Raw genomic sequence first — 22,079 nt, forward strand, 5'->3', positions numbered from 1 at the left:
TTTTAACTTTCGCCTCTTACTTTTCTGTCAAAACTGCTTTGTGGAAAGCTTATTCTGCTCGACTATTATTTTATTGTTCATGCATAGAGCAAGGCCGCGAGATACCTGTTGAAACATAATGCAGGCGACCCAGACATAAATGCCCGGTCTCCTCCCTCACAAGTCCTTGGAAGTAAGCAGCAAGGCATTTAATCATTACACAGGTGCCAGCCAGTCTCGCTCATGCGGTAGGAACGGTAAAAATTAACAATTAATGGTTTGAATTATGCTCTTCTTTGCTGCCCCCCTTTCTGGGTCCTGTAGAGCCCTGGAGAGCGAGTTGACCCCTAGCGCACAAATAGAAACTAGGAGATAGCGAGGCCTGGAATGTGTCTCTCCCCTGCATGCAGCTTGCTTGCAAAAACAGAAGCAATGTGTTCTCTTAAACAAAGAACTTTGTCTGCAGGCTCACAAAATTGCAAACTATTGCTAAAATGAATGTCTGAAGGTGTCATACTCGTCACAATTGTCAATCATCAAACCCAGTTCAAAGGAAATGCATTATGAGCGGTATTGAATGTGTAACTGCTGATTGTAAGATGCTCATTTTGTATATATGTAACTGTTGTAGAATGATGTGCTCTCTTGCGTCCTTCGGGGTCAGGAGACACACGTCGTGGGGCGTGAGACCCAGTTGGCCAACTGAGACTATTTGCTTTGCAATAAACCTTAGCTTTTGGGAATACATTCGCGTGTCTGGCGTATCAGTTTGTGTGTGGTGATTGTGCCTTGTTTCCATAAGCGAGGGTCCCCTAGGGGCCCCTTCAATAGAGTCTAGGAAAAAAAGGCGGTTCAATTTGAAGACTAAAGTTCTATCTGTTTCAAACTGCATTGCACACATCCTATCCAGCTCTTAATGTTTTGGGATTAGGATATCACACACGACATGGATATGTTTTCCCAGCAAAAGCTTTGTATACCCCACAACACATTTTCAAGATGAGCATTGATGGAAATACATTTTTGATACATTTTCTGTGAGTCGCACAATGGCTAAAAGAACATATGTCACTGTACATTGATATTATGAATTCTTGCTTTGAAAATGAATCATTTCAACAGTAATTTTCCAAGATTTGTGAGAACTCTGCAGTTTTTTCAGCTGTCTCTTTAACTAGATAGCAAGCAAGAGGCAGAAGTCCCTAATAAGCACCAGGGTCTCTATATCTTATTTCATATGGTATCGCCGGGCAGGACTTGCTCATTTGATTCATTCTAGGCCTAATCTTTATCTATATTTATAAAAGTGAAAACCTGTCGATTTGTGAATGGGTTTGTGGCTTGGCGAAGTGTTGTTCCTTTTACAATTCCACACCGTTTCACCAATCTGTGCCACATTTTGCAAAATTACTTGTTAGGACCCTCTGGACAATACTGGCTACATGACATTTGGACACCCCATCCTGATCCCCGGATTTCAGCAAATGTTAAAAATGGTGGGTTTGTGGATTGGCAAAGCGCTGTTCCTTTTACAATTCCACACCCTTTCACCAATCTGCACCAAATTTTGCATAGTTTCCTGTAAAGACCCTCCAGACATTACTGGCTACATGACATTTGGGCACCCAACCCCTTTCCCTGGATTCCAGCAAAACTCTAAATTTGTTTGGCAGTTTTGGCTTGGCAAAACGTTTTCGTTATACAATTTTACACCACTTCACCAATCTGCACCAAATTCTGGATAGTTACCTGTTTGGACCCACTATTACTGGCTACATGACATTTAGACTCCCCACCCCTTTTCCCGGATTTCAGCAAAACTCTGATTTTTTTTGTGGGTTTGTGGCTTGGCAAAGTGTTGTTCCTTGTACAAGTCCACACCGTTTTACCAGTCTGCACCAGATTGTGCATAGTTACCTATTAGGACTCTCCAGACATTACTGACTACATGATCTTTGGACACCCCACCCCTTTCCCCGGATTCCAGCAAAACTCTAAATTTGTTTGTTGGTTTGTAGTTTGGGGAAACGTTGTTTCTTATACAGTTACACACCGCTTCACCAATCTACACCACATTTTGCATAGTTACCTGTTAGGATACCCTGCAGACATTACTTGCTACATGACATGTGGACACCCCACCACATTCCTCGAATTTCAGCACCTTCACACATGAGACAGTTGTCTGAAATCGGCGAAACATCAATGTGGTCATTGAAGGGCCGGCCTCAACATGAGGAACAAAACTCGAGGTACCTATGGGACTTCATAAAACACATTTTCAAGATATTTCCACTTCAATGTACCACAACTAACTGCACCACGGTGAGGTGACGTGGGGAGAGAGCACATAAGGTCCCCAACGTCTGCTTCGGGGTATGTAAGCCAGTCACACGTGCCTATTCTCAGTGCAGTTCACTTAAGGGTGCGAAGCACATCAATCGATAAGCAGATCGGAACAGCGACCTACAGGATCAATGATTGTCAACAAAGGATGAGCGTGTTTTCATGTATGTCTACAGAACCCGTTTGGAGAACAGGTCATTTTTGCTAGTTTTCTATGTAATATGCTACAGTTGCAAACATAATAACCTTACAATGCATGTTATTTTACTGAATTTGCATGTTTTTTAGAGCATAACGTTAAGCACAATGATACTTCTTCAAAAACAATTTCAATTCGTTTTAGAGGTGTTTAATAATTGAAGGTGTTTCAAAATGTCCAAATGTCACTTGTTGAAAAAGACCTTGGGCCTCATTACGGGTCCGGCGGTAGCCATGCGGATAAAACCGGCAGGTAGCTGCCGGACCCGTAATTAATTACCGGTGCCTTACTTCCCGGTGCCACCGGGCTATTCCAAGTCCGGTGGCCTGGAATTCAGGTGCCGGTAATTTTGTTAGTCCCCATTCCCAAGGAGTCCCATAGGTGCTCCTGTGAGAACTCTGTGAGTGGGTGCCGTCCCGCTGGCAGGTGTGACCCTGGCGGGTGGTATGGCACCAGCCTGCAGAGTTGTACTGTCTGATAACAATGGTGCTGGTAGGTTTACCGGCACTATTGTTACCGGACCGGCACAGTTATAATGAGGCCCCTGGACTTTAATATAATGTAGACATATGGCTTCTCACAAATGGTTTGGTAGAAAATCGTCAAGTGGTTTATTCTTTAGGTCAGAGAAAAAATTCACTATGGAAGTTTGAATACAAAATTGAACTTTGGGGACCCAGACCATAACGTTTCCTGACATGTGCAGATTGTCACAAAGTTTTCTTAAGTATTCACATGTGGCAGGTATCCTGTTTTTGTCAGGTTTTTGGTCAGTTCACTTAAGGGCACCATAGTTATTAACATCTCAACATTGGGCCTCATTCCAACTGTGACGGCCACGGAATGAACGGAGCCGGTAAGGGACCGGCACTGTTCATTCCGGGCCGCCACATTATGAGTTCTGCAGCGGGTCCCACTCTGGACGCCTGGCCAGACCAGACTTGCAGAGCAGGTCCCTCTAGCAGTACAGGATGCTAACATCGGGCCCGTAATTAACAGGCCTGTTGTTAGCATCCTCCCCATTCCCATTGAGCCCTATGGGAGCTCAAATGGTAATGGGGACGTACCGGGTCCGGGTGCTGCAAAAGGGTATTACCGGCCCTCCAAGGTCCGAATGGCCCGGTAAGTCCCCTTTTGCGAGACCCGGACCCGCGTTTGGGGGTAGCCATGCCGCTAAAAACAAGCATGGCTACCTCCAAACTCGTAATGAGGCCCAATGTCTCTTCATTTGTAAATACCAACTCAACTAAAGAGTATTCAGACAGGTTCAATCATTCCTATGCTTTATTTGCATACTGACTAGCACTAATCTCATATTTATATTCTGATTACTGTACTCGGTCTCTCACTACCGGACACTACTTGTTTCTGCTCCAGATTGGCACACAATAACATATACTCTATATCCGCACACATGTATATTACAACTCTGACTCCTAGGTTAGTGAGAACTCTGGTAGGCCAGGTCATGTAACTATACTGCCTGAGAACACCAATGGACTCCATGCTCCTTGATGTAGCTGTGAGCCATATTCATTTTTTTTTTAAAAGTGCTATATTCTCAACAGAACCTCAGTTTACAGTTTCTCTGATATAAATAAATTTTGTGAAGCAAGGCTTAGTTTATAAGATTCCCAACGGTTACCGTACATTGCTGGCAGCACACCCTAAACGCAACATATAGTAACCACTTTCTACCTGGATCTCTACAGTTTGGTGGTATCATCTGTGATCTGTGATGTTATCAGTGATGTCACCAAAAAGGTAATTTGTGATGGACACTTTAAAGGCATATTAACCCACCACTCATGACTGACCCTGTCTCTCTCTTACTTAGGGGTTTTGCCTGTGAGTGGAACCTGCACAGAAGGGGGCAGACAGAGGAGGCAGGTATATTGACATAAGGAAATCTGTCATGAACGGCAAGTGATTTAGGGCTGAAATGGGATGCTGCCAGATTTCAGATTCTTAATGATTGTTGGTTTACCAGCTACTAGTGTGTACTCATTATGCACTGCATCAATGCCCAAAGTCTGGTGGTGAGTACTAGTCGTTGCTGATATAATGATATGGTCAGAGAAAATGGGCATTCCAAATGTGGTACAGCCAGTCTTTTTACATCACTCTAACATGAAGTGCAATACCCTTAATCTGTTGTAAGAAATAGATTGAATGCATGATACTTCACAAGTGGAAGCATGTTGATTATGATAATGACCTACGGCAGAAATGAAAAGGGATTTGGCCAAGAAAACAACCCTGAGGTGTTGAGGTGGACACATCCACTCCCTGCTGCAGTGTGGGGTCTTTGGCAAGTTGAAGCTGCTGCAGATAATATGTTATGTTCTTGGTTGTTATAGCATGCTCCATTGCTATTTGCATTTTGCATAGTGCTTTTATCCTGCTGTAAATGTGCCTCTTCAACAGTTTGTTCAAGCTTTTCTTTTTAAATAGCAAGGTGTGCATATGGAATAGGGAATTGTAGAAAGTCATGGAACTGGCCTTACCTTGATATTTCCCTGCAGATTGAAAGTACTTTTCAGAGACAGAGTTTTATGGCACTTGTTGATGTGATGTTTAGACTATATACAGTATTATTGAAAACCCAAATAAGACACTCTGATCTCTGGAAATGAAGGGGAAGCCAGAGAGACTACCCAGTTTGCATTCCAACTTCCGGTGGTTGTTTTGAGACCACACTCAACTCTCTAGCCAGGAAAGGCCCTTAATAACGATGCATTGTTGGATCCCAAGTGCATAGCGTGTGTTTACTTGTCCTTTGGATTTGAAGCTACTATGGAGGACATAATTGAGATATGTCTGTTTCACCTCTTTTAGGGTGTGGTGATTACATGTTAAAGCTTGCTAAATTCATTTGTGAGCCTTTTGTTTTAGGCTTTGGTGTTAAACACTACTTGTTTGATGACTATACATCTTTATCTTGATTCCCTTGTTAAGCCCTTTTTTCATACATTTAAATTTCCTCTTTTCTGGTTAATCACACACCCATTGGGTCAGGAGCTGCCCTACTTCACTAATTTGTTTTTAACTACTCTCAAAGCCAAGTCATGTTGCCTCTTTCAAGGGAACCTCCCAGGTGGCCCCTGCCTTGTCACCCCTTGCTAAGGGCCCCAGGGTAAAGGGCAGCTCCCAAAGATGCAACTCCAGCCTGTGTTTGCTCATGTTCACCTGAGAAGCCTGCCATGGTCAACCAGCAGCAACTGACAAGGTAAGAGTGGTCTGGGTGGGGAATACAGCAATTACTGTATTCCTGAAATCCCTACTGCCCCTCTCACCATATCTTCTCATGGTTTGCTAACTAGTAAGTAATCGTCCTATAACTGGTGCACTCCAACCATTAAGTACCATTTTTATTAACTCCTGGGTCACCATCCTAGGCGCTGTTCTCGATTCTAGATATTACTGCATTAACTGCTGTGCCCCAATTTTAGCCATTTCACCCAATTTCCAGGTATCCCAAATCTAGGTGTTACTGCATTTACTGTTGTTCCCCCATTTTCGGTGTTTCTACTCTATCCAGGCATTCCAAATCTAGGTTATGTCATATGTTATGTTAAAGTCACTTGTATAGCGCACAGTCGCCTGAGGGCATCATGGCACTGGAAAGGCAAGTGGCTGAATAACCAGAACAAACCACACAAGTGCAAGCCAAAAGCATTGCAAGGTCAGAAGAAATTAGTTTTTAAAGCTTTCCTAAATAACAGGTGATTGGACAGTGTTTTGATGGACAATGGGAGATCATTCCACAACTGAGCTGCAGCGATGGAGAATGCACAACCCCCCACCCATGCACAATGAAAAGTGGGCACACATAACAATACAGCTGCTTCAGAATGCAGGGATCAATTAGGAATGTAGTGCATGTACTTAGCACAGAGATACTCTGCACCCTGGTCATGCAAAGCCTGATGGACAATACACAGCGCTTTAAATTGAATACGCTGAGCTATTGGTAACCAGTACAAAGAGCGCAGTACTGGGGCGATGTGAGCCGCATACAGTGTCCCAGTGGCCACCCGGGCCACCAGATTTTGAAGGTATTGAAGGCGGCAGACCAGACCATTGGACTGCGCGAGATAGAGAAAATTACAATAGTCTAGCCGACTCAATATCATTGCAGTAACCACCGGAGGGCAAGAGATACTGGGATCAGATTGAGCACCTTTCTAAGAATTCTTAGGGGGAAATGCCCAGCCTGGCACACAACCACAACTTGGGCGTCCATAGACAGAGTGGCCGACATGATCACCCCTAGATTTCTCACCTTAACAGAAGGCACCGGGAGCGTGCTCAAAGAAAAAGGCCAAAACGAGGCAACCCAAAGTATAGGATACGGGGGAGAGCCCACCACCAACACCTCTGTTTTGTCCCTATTCAATATCAAGCAATTGTGGCCCATCCACTCCCAACGGCTGCCAGGCACCTATGCAGGCATGACAACACCTCAGACTGAGATCTAGAAGGATCAGAATCTGGGTGTCGTCGGCGTACCTCATACTGCATCGGTCTTACTGCATTCACTATTATGCCCTTTTTGGGTGTTTTCTTCCTCTATCCAGCTATTCCAAATCTAGGTGTTACTGCATCTGCTGTTATGCCTCAATTTTAGGCATTTCTCCCACTATCCAAGTATCCCAAATCACACACTGTGATAAATTACCACCACCCTAGACGATTGAAATCCACTCCCCCATACCTCTGGGCCTGTCTCACACTAATCAGGCTTTCAATCTAGGGTGGCCACAACTGGTGAGACCAGCCAATTGCATTAGACCTCGAAAAACAACATCAAAGATGAACTCCCTCCGACTTTAAGGTATGTGTACCTTGCACCATGCCTGTGGAAATAGGCCACAGGCACGGTCACCCATCCATGCACTTTAGAATGCAGTTATGGATATGTAATGTCAGTCTAGCAGCTCGCATAGCCATCCACACTGAAACCCCTGATGTACCTCAAAACCTCTGCCATTAGTATACATAGACAACCTATGAAAATATTGGTCTAGCTGGGCACACATCGAATCTCCAGCATTAGCGCTCTATCCTAAACCACCAACAGCACCCAACCACGTGCCTTATCTGTGGGTGCTTGCTGGAGCTTAGCCAGCCCACCTAAGTCCTAAACTGGAAAAATGTACACACACATCGTATAAATCAACTCTAAGAATCTCTTAGACTACGTTACCAGAGGATATTCCAACCACAAAGTGCATTGAGGCCATACAAGAGGTGAAAGGGCACTTTATAAATTACTAATACTATACAATACAAGAAAAATGTGTATTGTATATATACAGAGACCTTGAACCACCTCTAGAAGATGGGACTAAACAAATGAGATTGTTGATTTGCAATGTAAACATACCCAGTAAAGCAGAGAAAAATATCTTAGCCGAAAAAAGTAGAAAAGAAATTCTGCAGGAAGCACCACAAAAGCCTGAAGAAAATCTGAAGCTTGAAAAAGGACAGGTTTATCAGAATCTTCACCACTGTTATATAAGAAAATAAGGAGGTGATTGCATCTTCATCTGCCTGAGATATTGTGTAATTAAAGAGCAAGTTGATGACAAAGGAGTCTAAGAGAAAACATAGATGATTGGCAAGATTTACTCAACGGACAAGGACGGCCCAGTTTCTGTTAATGACATTTCAGAGATGATACTGATCATGAACTGTGTAATAACCTATTAGCTGGAAACTTTATTCTTGCCCTGGAGCAAATCACAGGCGCATTTTGAAATGAGAGATCATCAAACTTCATCTTTGGAACACGAACACTAAAACAGATGAACTCACTGTAGGAGAACATCTTTTTGGGTAGGCACAACGCATTCTACTGGATAGACCACATTCTAATGTCTATGTCCCAGATGTTATTGACATGTACATTGGCAATATTTTATTATCAGGTCATTCAATGGTGTTTCCACTGCTGTCACCGAAGGATCTACCTACTACTCAGCTGATGTAGAGATTAAAAGCAATGCAACTCTATGAACCTAGGTTTGAGGAAAGGATGATTGGAGAGATTTAAGACCTCCTCCAAACATAATTGGGGCAGTGTCTGTGATAAAGTCAGGGAGGCACTGAGATTTCCCTTTGATGGGAATGTTTCTCTCTTTCCCTGTTGACAAGAAGAGGTGTATGGATCTTGAACTAATGAAGAATAAAGAAAATTGAAGAAAGTGAATGGAAAATACCAACATTACCCTGTATGCATTATGTTAAAACCTGTGTGGCATACTTTAAAGTAAAACTGAAATAAACAATGAGTACACAAAGTGCGCTACATATGCTTTTAAGAGGGCAAGGCACTCATTTTGTAAATCTGATGAAATGGCATTGAGTATATTAGCCAGGCCAATGAAGCAGCCAGAGCACATACACACATTGAAGCAATAAAAAGCAATGCAGTTCAGCCATGATGGCCAAAGCGTACATTTGCAAGGAATCCTAGAACTCTAGTTGAAACTCTACAAGGAAGCATGCCTGTCATCTAAAGAGAAAAATGTCACTTTCTTCAAAGAAAAAGGTCTCTTTTGGGTGCAGGGCCTAAACTCACATTAGCCCTGACCAACTCTTCCGCACATGGAACAGGACATCTTCCGGATCTCGGATTGTGCCACGATCCACTCTATGACTCCAAGTAAGTTACTGTCAAATAAGTGCTAATAGGGTGGTCTAGCATGTGAGGATGTTTTTTTTTTATCTAAAGATGTTTTGCGGTGACAAGCATGTCTACTCACTAATTCCACAGTAAAGTGTGTTTCAGTAACTATAATAATCCTGATGTATGTTTCTTTCAGCTATTAGGACAACCTCTGCTTAGAAACGTTTACATGAAGCTAACCTGAAATGCCGTAACACAGGGATAAGGGTATTGGCCAGGATGAATTTAAAGCCACCAGATGTGACAAAGGAAAGGGTAAACCACTTGAAGAAGGACAAGATGAATTTCAACTGTGGGATGAAGAGATATGAACATCAATGGTGCCCGCGCAGCCGAAATCTGCAGAAATCGTGTCCCCTATGTTACCACTACTGGAAATAATCCGAACAAATGACATAAAATAGAAATGTACTGCTATCTCAACACAATAAATGGTAAGATCTGTTTACTGAGAGGCATTTGGAATTGGGCGTTTCTTTTTCAGAAGAGCAGTGGAAGAATATCCTGAGAAACAAAGTTGTGCTCCAGGGATATAAGGGTAAGATGGTTATAACGCCTCTCTCTTCACAGACTGTACTGGAATCCAGCTAGAAAGTACAGGTTGGGTTTGTCAGACTTAGATACATTTTAATATATTATGGATGACATGTACATCACTTCATATTTAAGTATAGCATTGCAGCTATTTCTTTTTTTAAAGGGTCTCTTAGTTACAATACTAGCTTAAATTGGCTTTATTATCACTTTTGTATCTAATCACAACTTAACAACTTTCCTTATCTGCAAAGTTTTCAATAATTCAATTATTAGTAATTTATATGTGTAGCATATTCTAAACCAAACCAGTATTTTAAACCATTTGGAATCAGGCCAACATGTTTCGCTTGAAGATCTAGTAAGGACTTTGTCATGCTGTCTCAATGGTCATTTTCTTTATTAGTACCCGGCGAGGGCTCAATCAGAATGAAACAAGCATTCTGATTGGCCCTCTCTGGGGCATTACCCGGCCGGGAATCCCTCGGCCGGGATTCCACGGCCATTGTTCCCGGCGGGGGGCGTGGCAGCTTGAAGGACTAGTAAGGACTTTGTCGCGCTGTCTCAATGTCAATTTGCTTTAACAGATCTCGAGAAAGCACTTCAAAGGACTTACTAGAAAAAAAAAGAAAAGTAATCAATACCTACAAAGCTATGTTGAAATATGAAGTCATTCACATTTCTTTACTAATATTGTAACATATGTTTTTGGCACGTAATTAACTGCGGGAATGGGCTGAGCCTACAATGATTCCTTATGGGAATTCAGGACGAACATACACGTCTTTAGCTTAGGGAGTAGAGATAGCAGAAGGACTTTAAATAAAATGTCCACGGGTACTGTGGGCGCTAGGGAAACTTGAAATATTTTGTATGAAAGTCTTAGATACATTGTGGAAGGGTGACACAGCACCACTTTTTTCCCACATGCCTTGTGCTCTGGCAAACTGACGTGCATTTGCCGTAAAGACTCCCAACGGACCAATGTGCTACTTGGTTGCAGACTGCAACTACACCATATACCTGTTATTCTTGGGGCGACCTACATGACTGGGGATTTCGGCAAAGGGACACCCATGTAATTCTAAAAAAAAATCGAGTGTTTGATTACAGACATGTTCAGGGAATGAAAAGGCCCCATTGGACAGCAGTTTAGAGATATTAAGAAAATATGTTAATGGTGGAGAAACATTCATTTGTGGATGAGAAAAACTTGGAAAGGTTTGCATTATTTTTGGTGCAAATTCTTGGATTTGCAGCACAAACTGAAACTTGTTAAAGGTTGTGATTATTTAATAACACACCATTGTGTCCTCAATCTCCACATCATAGTACTGGCTCTTCACTTTTTATCTCCCATCTGACTAGTTGTGTTTTTTCCTTGGGTGGACTTTGCTGGCAGTGCATGTAATATATTGAGTTAAGCCTTAATTGCATCTACTGTCTTTGGTCCTGGAGTAATAAGCAAAATCGGTTCTAATCATCACATTTGACGTGAAAGATGTTACTGTAAATTCAGCCTCTTTAACAAAAGTCTTGAATACATTTTTAAAGGGAGGTTAGCAAACACTCAGTAATGAACAAGGTGGTCAGGGTCAGCTGTGGGTTGGTTCATTGTGAGTGGGATAATAAGCACTTGTTTCTCGATTGTGTGGCGTCGCCCCGTGCCCAAAGGTGCACTAAGAATAAAAGTGTTATCAGAAATTAAAGAGATAAAGAAGTATTTACAGCATGCAGCCAAGTATGGTTCTGCTGGGTCACTAAAAGCTTTGATTTGGCTTTCAGGTTTTCCACTTCTACTTTGATTTGCTTGAAGTATGACAAGGAATAGGTGGTAAAAAACATACGTGTTGAACCATATCGGGTCTCACACCTAAGCATTTCCTTATTCATCATAATCACACATTAAAATCGCAGGTAATATCATTTTTAGTTATTTACATATTCACCAAATGTATGGATTCTATCTCTCTTGCCCTCTTACCAAACTAAACTAAGCCCTCGTGTATTTTCTACCCTTAGGTAGCAATGATGGTCCGCTTATCTAGGGTGATGGGGTAGATATAGAAGCTTGCCCTTTCGCTTGTCTAATAAAATTATTTAAAAGTTTTTGTTAAATGGCACATGTCACGTTAGCTACAACACGTGTCATCTGCTTTACAAGTGAAAATAGTTTCAAATGTATTTGTTTTCTACGTAAAGCAGATATTTTAGGAAGTCTGCTAAAATTGTTGCCAATCTCTCTGTTTGCTATAGAGTCACTGTAAACATCAGACCGAGTTGTCTCAGTGTATTATCCCACACACTATGCCAGAGTCTTAGGGATTTGGACCCTTTTTATAGTGTGGAGCATTTTTCCATCCTATTCTGTAATTTATAAGAGGAAAAGTCTACGACCTTTCACCATGTCGATGGTTCTTCCTTTCCTCCTAAGTCGGATAAAGCCGATCGGTTGCAGTGGTGTATTAACAGTGTACCACTTTCATCAGGGCTAGAACTAGACAGCATTATGTGGCGTGCCGTGTTCACGGTTGCTTGCGGTATCTACTTGCGTTGTTATGAAGAGACCCCACCCTCATTTTTTCAATCCCCAATATGTTGGTCCGTCTGGATGGGACAGGTTGCGTTTACTTGTAAATTACTTCCGAGCAGACGCCTTTACTCATGCGTGACGGAAAACCTTGCGTTGTCGAGTGGTATGAGATCTCCTCACTCGCTGTTGCCGGTCTGCTGTGCTGAGATTTGAATGTGTGATTCATAAGGAATAGGTGGCGTCATAGCAAAGGGTGGGAAGAGTGAATGATAGTGTTGATTTTGTCGTTGTGGATCTTCTATACACTTGACCCAGAAAAGGAAGTACATTTTTACAATGATTTTGGGAGGTGTGTGTCTTACGTTTTTCGGTTTTAATTCCCAGATGATGTTTTTTCTGGATTTGTTGGTGGATTCATTAACGTGGTTGGAGAATTATGCAATTTGTTCCCTCCTGCTTGTGCTATAATAACCTCTTTCGTGGATTTGACATAGGGTTCTGTCTGACTCAAATAGTGACCTTCGCCATTGGCTTTCAAGTTTGTGGGCCACCCTTTTTTGGTTGGCAGGATGATGGTTGCAACTTGTTTTTGTTTATATATTTAATTCATTTAATTCAACTCCGTACCATCTAAAGGTCTCGAATAGTTCATTAAGGTCTTTGGCATGTGCTGTATATATCGCAGAAATCAAGTAAAAAAATCTCACTAGCAGTTTCACGCATACCAACATACCTGAACATGTTGAGCAAAGTGGAGATATGCAGAGCTACGGCCCGAGCCTGCTTTAGGTACCACAACAGTCTCTACTTGAGCCTCCCCAAGCACACACCTATTGCAGCCTAGTCATCCAAAACAAGGCTGTCAAGATTAGGTGTGAGCGAATTCCATGAATACACTCAGCAAACATTTCACTGGAATTGGCATGAAACTCCCTGACAACGAATTTCAGCTTTCACAAAAAGTCAACTTTCTGGACAAAATATTAGCAATTTTACAATTTCATGGCAAGTTCATGGTCAAAATGAGTGTTCAATTGTTCATATTTCCAGTTTCATGTGTGCTGGTATTGGTGACAGAATCCATGTTCATACATGAAATGGGTGAAGCAAAATGTAAGGCGCAATTTGTCTCTTTCAATTCACTCTCAGAGTTTTCACCCAGCCAAAACCAGGATGAGCTTTGGGCCAAACCACTGTGAGCACCTCAAACCTGCTTTCAATACACTATTTGCTCCCTACCAAGCAGCACATCACTTGTAAATACTTGTGCATCATTCACCAGGAATACAAGCCTACAAGACACCTGTGATGAAAATCACTCTCACATCCTTCAGGCAGAAAAGGATGGAGACCAAAACCAGGCACATGCTGAGGATAGATAACGCATAAGGGAGACTGGGAGTAGGTCACTGGCCTGTGCCTATACCCTAACGTTATCACACAAGAACGACAGACCTAAATATTATTGATTAGGTCCAATTATTGTCCTTGAGTACAACCTACGTTTCCCTCCAGCTGTACTACTGGACTACTGTAACAGCCTCTATCTTAATCTGCCTGTCTCCACTCTCCGCCCTCTGCAACTCATCCAGAACAGAACTGTGAGACTTGTCCTTGGCCTCAACTGGCTCCCAGTGGCTGTGAGGATTAAGTTCAAAAACCTCTGCATTGTCCACAAGGCCTTCTGGGGCCTGGGGCCTAAATACCTTCAACTCTCTCTTCCTAAATATCTTCCTTCCCGAGCCCTTCGCTCATCCGTCTCCAACTCCCTCAGGGTCAGACGCTTCTCGAAGCAACGAGCTGGGGGTAGATCTCTCTCCGTGGCAGGGGCCTCCCTCTGGAACAGCCTTCCTGCCTCCCTGAAACTTGAGGAGAACCATCTCCGGTTCAGGAAGCACATCAAAACCTTCCTCTTTGCTTCTGCTTTCTCTCCCCATCTCCCCTGCTAAATTCTTCACTGAAACTGCACTGAATATGCAACTGGGCCACTCTCACCGACCTCGGTCCTGGGCCCAGCCACCCTCCACTTGGACTGCCTCCCTGGCAACCCCTGCACTGCGGGACTGTCTCTGTATCCCTACAGCCCCCCTTCCCAGCACTTGCCTGCACTTACCTTGCACTTGCCACCAGCTGGCCCTATATATTATTTTATTCTACTTACCTTGTACTGCACTTCCCCCCTCCCCTTCCCCTTGCACGTTTTCCCTTCCCCCTGCCCCTGCACTTGCGCGATCTAAATGACACCTGGCCTAGTAGGATCGCTGTCTGTCTTCCCCTTGTTCCCCCCTCCCTTCCTCGTCGCGCCTTGAAACACTTGTGTATAGGTGCGTTACAAATGCCATATCATATCATATCATACTAGCTATGCCTTCCTCTGGTGACTGAACCCTAGGTAGCACTGGTGTGCTTAGGGGACAGAGTAAGAAAAACTTGCCCTAACTTATTTTGGAGCAGCCGAGAATGACCCTGTTCAGCAACCTCAAAATGAATTAAAAATATGGGGGGTGACTAAAAAATTGTTCAGTATTTAAAGAGTTGAGTGCATGTCATGCTGCACACCAATGTTCCTATGAGGCGGTCTTCTTTGTTTTGGAAGAACCACAGGAACCAGGGAGAAATGTCCGACCGGTTTCAGTAGTGTAATCAAGTGTAACCACTTTCTTCAGGGCTGTGGCGTCGTGGTAAGCACCACACACGAGTGCTAGGTTGGGACTTGTCGCTGCATCTGTATAGGGGAAAAGGAATGGGTCCGGAAATGGTTGACAAAGAGAGAAAACAAAATGGTGATTACTCTCCCTTCTACCGCATCTACCGCATCTATATGTGGTTGGTTGGTTTGTAATGGTACCCGTTATTACCCCAATAAACAGTTGCTGCCTCTTCAGGTGTACTGTTCAGTAGTCCAAACATTTCTAGCTGTAATACAATGCAGTAATAGACATTCACCGTCGGTGAGGGGAGTTTTTTAAGCATTTAAAGTATATTGCCTGCAAAAACAGTTTCATTGTGCAGTCTCAACTATGTGGAGCAGAGTGTAAACAGAGGCAATGTCACCCGCTTGCTATGTCTATGATCTCATCAATCCTTACCTTACAAAGCTCTCTCGACTCGCCGGGCGCAGGTAGAACTCTGCTGCGCTGCGTTCAGATGACTACTAAGTAGCATTTCCAGGAAGCTAGCACGCTAGTACATGCTGGGGATACCTGGTGAAATGATCTCCCAATTTCTTTGTGGAATGAGTAGTCATCTAAGGTTCAGGAAACCTTTGAAGACCAGGCTCTTCAAACAAGCTTTCTACCTTTAATATGAGCTTGGGTACACCGGTGTCCTAATGCCCCCCAAGAGGCTGCCACTGACTTGCCCACTGTGACTGGGCCTTTGTGCTTGCGTTGCTGTTTCTCCATGTGCCCTTGTGGGAGGGCCACACCATCTTCCCATAGCTCCCGCACTCTCCCATTGTGAGACAACAAGTGCACAGATGGGCTGCTACATTTAGCGCATGACACTTGCCCTCTAGTTGGGCAGTTTCACCCCACCTCCAGTTCTATCTCATCTGGTGCTCTTCCTCTCCGTCTACCCCACCCAGCACTTGCATGCTTCTTGACGTTTCCACATGAACTGATTACGAGACGTCTCCTGTATTGCACAGACCTTCACGCTTGATAAATTGAACTTCAAGAATGCAGACTTAGATTCCTGATTTTTCCACCTCAGTCTTTCCTTGCAGTTAAAGTTTCTGATTACCCAAGGACTGAGAACCATCTGTTATGCTCCACCCTTTTCCTTGTAGTGTCACAAAGCAAGCCTGCTCACACTGGGTGGACTATGAAGTAACAATAAATACATATATTCTACTGCTCTCCCAGCCGCACTATTATTACTGTCACCTCTATTTTACATGGGAACATGAAAGTGTAGTCTTCTTTGCAACTTTTGTTCTCATCCGCGCTAATTCACGAACTTTTGCGGACAACTGGTCTTGCCAAATCTGAACACTCTTGCCAAATTTGGCACACTTTCTTCATCATTTCCATTCCCAAAATGATTGCTAAATCGACCCTTTTTTTCATTGAGTTTTCCGTAGATGCCAAAAAGTCACAATTTAGACAACCATGTATCGAAATGCTCTGCTTCAATTTATGAGATATTTGGCCCACCTATATCTCTCATCTTGAGACAGTGCATGCCAAAAGAAATTAAAACTTGGATCAGCCAAATTTAGATATTCACTTTTCAAGCAAAAAAGAATATATATATTGATGTTCTGTACCTGGGCAGTAGGCCAAGAGGTAAATCCAAATGAAAAAAATATATAAAAATACTGAAAACAGACAAAGTAATCCACATCTCTTTCTCTCTCTCTCTCTCTCTTTCTCTCTCTGTCTCTCTCTCTCTCTCTCTCTTTCTAGCTCACACAAGCATGAACCTACTCAGTGACATGCGCCAGTGTCGAAACGGAAAATTGAAATGACACATTTCCAAATAAAATATTATTCTGCAAAATGCACAATGATGTTCTGCCACTCCAAAACACTGTAGGGCCACCATAACTGTACATGAAAAATATACTGTAAAATTGAAAATATTTTGTAAAAGTCAAGATAATCAGATGCCTCTGCCACTCAGTAGCGCTCCAATACATGATCTTAAGGGTCAGTGCGACAAACATGAAAATCGTTCAGTAAAATAAGCATCATTCGATAAAATACACAATTTGATTGGCCCCACCCAACACGGTTAGGAGTGCCTTACATTCACAGAGGGATAAAAATAGAATGAAAAACATCCCCGAAAATGCAAAAATATGTATGCAACCCACATGCACGCTAGGGTTAAGGAGATAAAATGAAAAGACAAATAAACAGTGAAATAAAACAGGATGTTCTGTTGCACACAACCACAGTAGGGCTGCCATTCATTCTGCGTTGGAGAGACAAAGCAAAATGAAAAGCATTTTGTGAACTTATATTCAGCAAAACACAAAATCATCAGCTGGACCAAAGAAAATGAGAAAACATGCCATGACATGAAAAATATTCTGCAAAATGTACAATATTGTGTAAAGGAAACAAGATAATCTGATTTACCCACTCACAGTACAACACATGAAAAACATATTACAAAATGAAATATATTTCCCAAAAGGTGATCCGATGCACCCATCCAGCCATTCATTTTAGTAGAGTCAGAGGGACATAAAAAAATTAACAATATACCACAAAATTGGATCAATACTGAAAAATATACAAGAAGTTGTCCACACCCAAGACAAATGTGTTAGCATAATCCACATACACATCATGCAATGCTCTCTTAAAAAAACAAATCATCTTGTAATTTTTTTTATTTTTTATATTACTAGTAAGATAAGATTGGACCCGCATACAAAAGGTGACCAACAGCAGCCATTGCCCCACTCCAGTCCTCACCTGTGCGGGAAAGCGAGCATGGACCGGCGTCTGCAGGGGGATCCAGACCGGCGGAGGCACGTGGGAGTGTGCGGGGGCATCCAATGCAGTCCTCTTTCCCGGAGGTCGGTGGGGACTCGCGAGATGACACTGGGGTTGAATGGACAGCACAGACCTGAGATACTTAACTTGGAACACTCCGAGAGCGTTTTCCAACAGGTTGTTTTTTTTTTCTCATTCTGTTCAAATGTTTTTGGGAAGTTTGCTTTTCTCCACCGGTTTGGAAAGGATTATTTTAAAAAAAATAGAAAAAAAAAGTTGAAGCAGATCTGCCCTTCACATACAAAATGGCTGTAAGGCTGCCAGAGGAGAATGCAATAAGGGGATAGGTGGGCTAGCTGCTGGGAAAAAAACAGCAGGAGCCGCTCAGGTCTAAACTGGTCCTGCTTGAAACTCACAGGCATGCAGCCAGCCAGAGAACCAGAGCACTTGTTTACTGGGCCACGGAAGTACAGTGAGTGAACTCATTACTTTACTGGACAAGTGATTGCAATAAGAAGGTTCTCGCAGAGGTCAGTGGCTTTCCTCGTCTCTTTTACTATAAAACAGGGTAAATACCGTTCAATTAACCACACCGCTTTTAGTGAACTGCTCGGAGAACTATGTCAGCCACATACAGGCTTTCCTTTGGGTGGACAAACGAGGGCCCAGACTCCACCAGGACAGTAGAGAGGCACCTGCCGATTGCCGAAATAGCTTTGGCAGGCGCTGGCAAGGAGTCCTGCGGCGGCCATGTGCCGCTGCGGCTGCAGGCGAGTTGGTGAGCATGTTGCAGCACAGACTTCAGCCTGGGCCATTTGGAATACCACGGCTCGGCAACTCAGCATTAGCCGTCCCAGCAGCACCCCCGACCCACCTCATACAGTCATGACACTGACTCACACTTCACTTACCGTGTTTCAGGCTTTCACGGACAGCAGGAAACATGACTCAGGAGCGCCGAAGAAACAAACCACACATGCAGTGCTGCTCTCACAAAATGGGGGAACCAGGGGCACGCGGCACCGCTGCGTAGCTAGCTGTGGCCACGCCCCCTCCTCTGATTGGAGAAATGCCAGAGGTCACAAGAGATCGATAGAGGTCGCTGGCCAATCAGCAGCAGTCGCTCTTGCGACCTCTAGCGACCCCTGAATGACATCCCTGCACATTTAGTTTAGGTTATTAGTGTTAAAGTCAGAAGTAGGTTTTTGGGACATGACAGTGACAGACATTCTTTATTTGACACCCTGACAATTTCACTCGTTTTTTGTTGAGGCAGGGAAACCCCTCTTAGTTGTAGGGACATAGAAGCTGTTATTTTCCAATCCCTTTTTTGGTTAATTAAAGTGTATAACTAAAACAATACCTCCCTTGTGTCCAAGTCTTACATCTGCACTCTTACACTATCCATATAGTGCATTTGGCCATTCTACTCCCTCTTTCACCGGGTAACCCTTCCTCTCTTTCATCATATTGGATTTATATTCTCTGTGTGTATTGTATTATCCTACCCTCCTCCTTCTTTTAACATACCCAGTATGTTTTCTCCTCTCCCTCCCAGAATCTCTTTACCTGACTTATTTCATATGTCATGATATGATATGATTGGTAATTTATAACGCGCTTAATACCCAGAGGTTTCTAAGCGCGGACCCGGGAATCGAACCTGCGTTGCTCCATGTCGTCTTGCTTCCAAGGCGAACACGTTGCCGCTGAACTATCCTCTCATGAGAAAATTGAGATTTTGTTGCTTGTATTTGTTAGTCTTTTCTTTTTTAGACTTCCCTTAGGACCTATCTTGCTCTTGTAAATAACGGTATTTGTATGAAATGTAGGTTGATCAACAATGTGCCATTTTTTGTGGGGAGTAAAGTATGATTTTTGTTGATTTGTATAGCTTCATACATTGTTATTGAGGATTACGTATGAATGACATGTTGGTGCACAGTATTATCATGAAGAAAGGTCTCAATTTTTGGAAAGAAATACAATGATTACATTGTTTACTTATGCATGTTTTTCAGGAAAGTTGAAGATTCTATGGACTATTTTCCTGGGGAAAATAATGCAATGTACATGTAGGGGGTCCTGAATGTTTCGTTTGATTGATACATATAAAAGTATGATATAATTCATGATGGGCAAATATGATTTGAGGTATTGTCCCTAGCTGTTCTCGATCAACAACTTTACATTGCAGTCTAAAGCTTTCAATGACACACTTTTTTAATTCTGCCAGTCATTCACTGGAGTTTTGTCCATACTGGAGCAGTTTTCTTACATACTGACAGCTCATTTCCTCCTCTATAGTTTTTTCATCTTGGCCATCATTCGTATTTGTGGCACTCTGGCTTTGGTGTAGTCCTTTCTCTCTTCCCTGCATAGCCCCTAGTTCAGGCTGTAATATTACAATAAAGATTGTTCCTTTTGCTTATAGTTGAATGAAAAAAATGACTCATATACCATCAATCACAGCTATTCATCGTGTTGCTTACAGCAGACCGAAAAATTGCTTTCGATAATATTAATTTATTTCCAAACCTGGAAGTAGACTTTGGTGCTTTTAGCCACATCTTGAGATGATAAAAGATTAAGCAGTAATATGTGATTGAGAGGTCCCAGGACAGACTACCCTTCCGGTACTACATGTATTTTATTTCAGTGATTCTTCTGCTTTGAGTTACCACCGACCTCCAATGCTCAGAGTAGGGCTTGTTCTTGTGGGAAAACTCAGGAATGGAAGCCTTTCAGTTTCAGTAGTAGTAAATTGGCCAAGTCCCCTCGGTTCAAGAGTCGTCATGTAGAATCCGAGTCTCCTTGTGCAATAGAAAATGTGCTATGCAGATAATGTGCAACAAAACCCGGGAGTACAAGAAGACGTTTTGCATTGTTCTTAAAGCTATCCAACATACACAGGTACAGAATAGTCAACACCTCTTTTGTGGAAGCAGAAATGCTTGATTGATTAAGGAGGCATGGATCTCACCTCGCTTAGAAAAAGCTGATTTACATTCCACAATTCCTGCAACTTTTAGTGCAATAACCAATGTGCCGTTTCATTTAAAAGATTTAGATAAAATAGCTTTTTGTCAACATAATGATTTCATCAGGCAGCATTGGATCTTGAGTGCAGCCTGGTCTGGTTTTCGCAAGAAGCATGGCACGGAAACAACCTTTTTGGAACTTAAAGCCAACATTGTTAAAATCATTGATAAAGGCCACACTGCTTTACTTCTGTTGCTCGACCTGTCGGCTGTGTCCCACTTGGTTGACCACTCTTTAATGATCGATAGACTTAGCAGGGTAGGCTGGTGTTCTAAAGAGACCGCACAGTGGTTTAAGTATTTTTTGGGTCCTCAGAAAGTAACAGTTGTCAAGAGTGATGGCTGTTCTTCTTCTGTGGTGCTTACCTGTGGTGTCCTGTCTCTCTCCTCTGCTATTTAACATTTATATCAGATCCTTATGTGACCTTTTGAATGGCCTTGGTGTGCAATGCGCAAATTATGAGGCTGATACCCAGATTCTCCTTGATCTCTCTGGGGATTATTCTCAAGATGTGGGCAAGGTGAATCAAGTGTATCTGGCCATCCAGTTTTGGATGTCATTTAATGCCCTGGCTTTAAACAATAAACAAAATGGAATTGATCATTTTTGGAACAAGGGCTAGGTTGAAGAGGTTAGACCCCAAGGTGAGATTTTCATGATTGCAGGTGAAACTAAGATGCTGGGTGTCTACTTGGATTTGCAACTAATTTCTAAGAAACAAGTGGCGAATCTCAGTTTGTACTGTTCTTATCTGATCAGATTGTTATGGCAAATCCGTCCTTACCTTGAATAGAAGAATAGGGCACTGGTGGCATCTGCCACCATTAATTCCAAACTCAAATATTGTAACAGCCTTTTTGTATGTTCATCGAAATTTTAAAAAGCTGCAGGTAATTCAGAATGGGGCAGTATGAGCAATTTTGCAGTCTTGGGAAGAGAGCCCATGTTTCTGAAGCTCATCGTAAATTGCAATGGCCCTCAAGAGAAGGTACCTATCAAGCGAACTCTTTGCTCTAATGAAGATGCTCTTTTGAACTGTCCTCTGTTTTCAATTTAAAAGATAGGAGGCTGCAGCTTTGATGCTTGGGCCCCTACTCTTTGGAATGCAATGACATCTGCTTTGAAAACAATCCCTGACCATAGTCATTTCAAAAACTGGATTAAGACCTATTTTAAGACCTATCTTTTTGACTAATCTATTTTAGGAACATGCTTCTTTTGTCCTGCTGCTTTCTGATTGTGAGACCTGTGAGTGCTCTGAGGCCTTCGGTCGCTATATAAATAACAAATAGAAATAGAAAT

The sequence above is a fragment of the Ambystoma mexicanum genome, chromosome 4q, assembly GCF_040938575.1.
Source record: "Ambystoma mexicanum isolate Mex_15411 chromosome 4q, UKY_AmexF1_1, whole genome shotgun sequence".
Lineage (NCBI taxonomy): Eukaryota > Metazoa > Chordata > Amphibia > Caudata > Ambystomatidae > Ambystoma > Ambystoma mexicanum.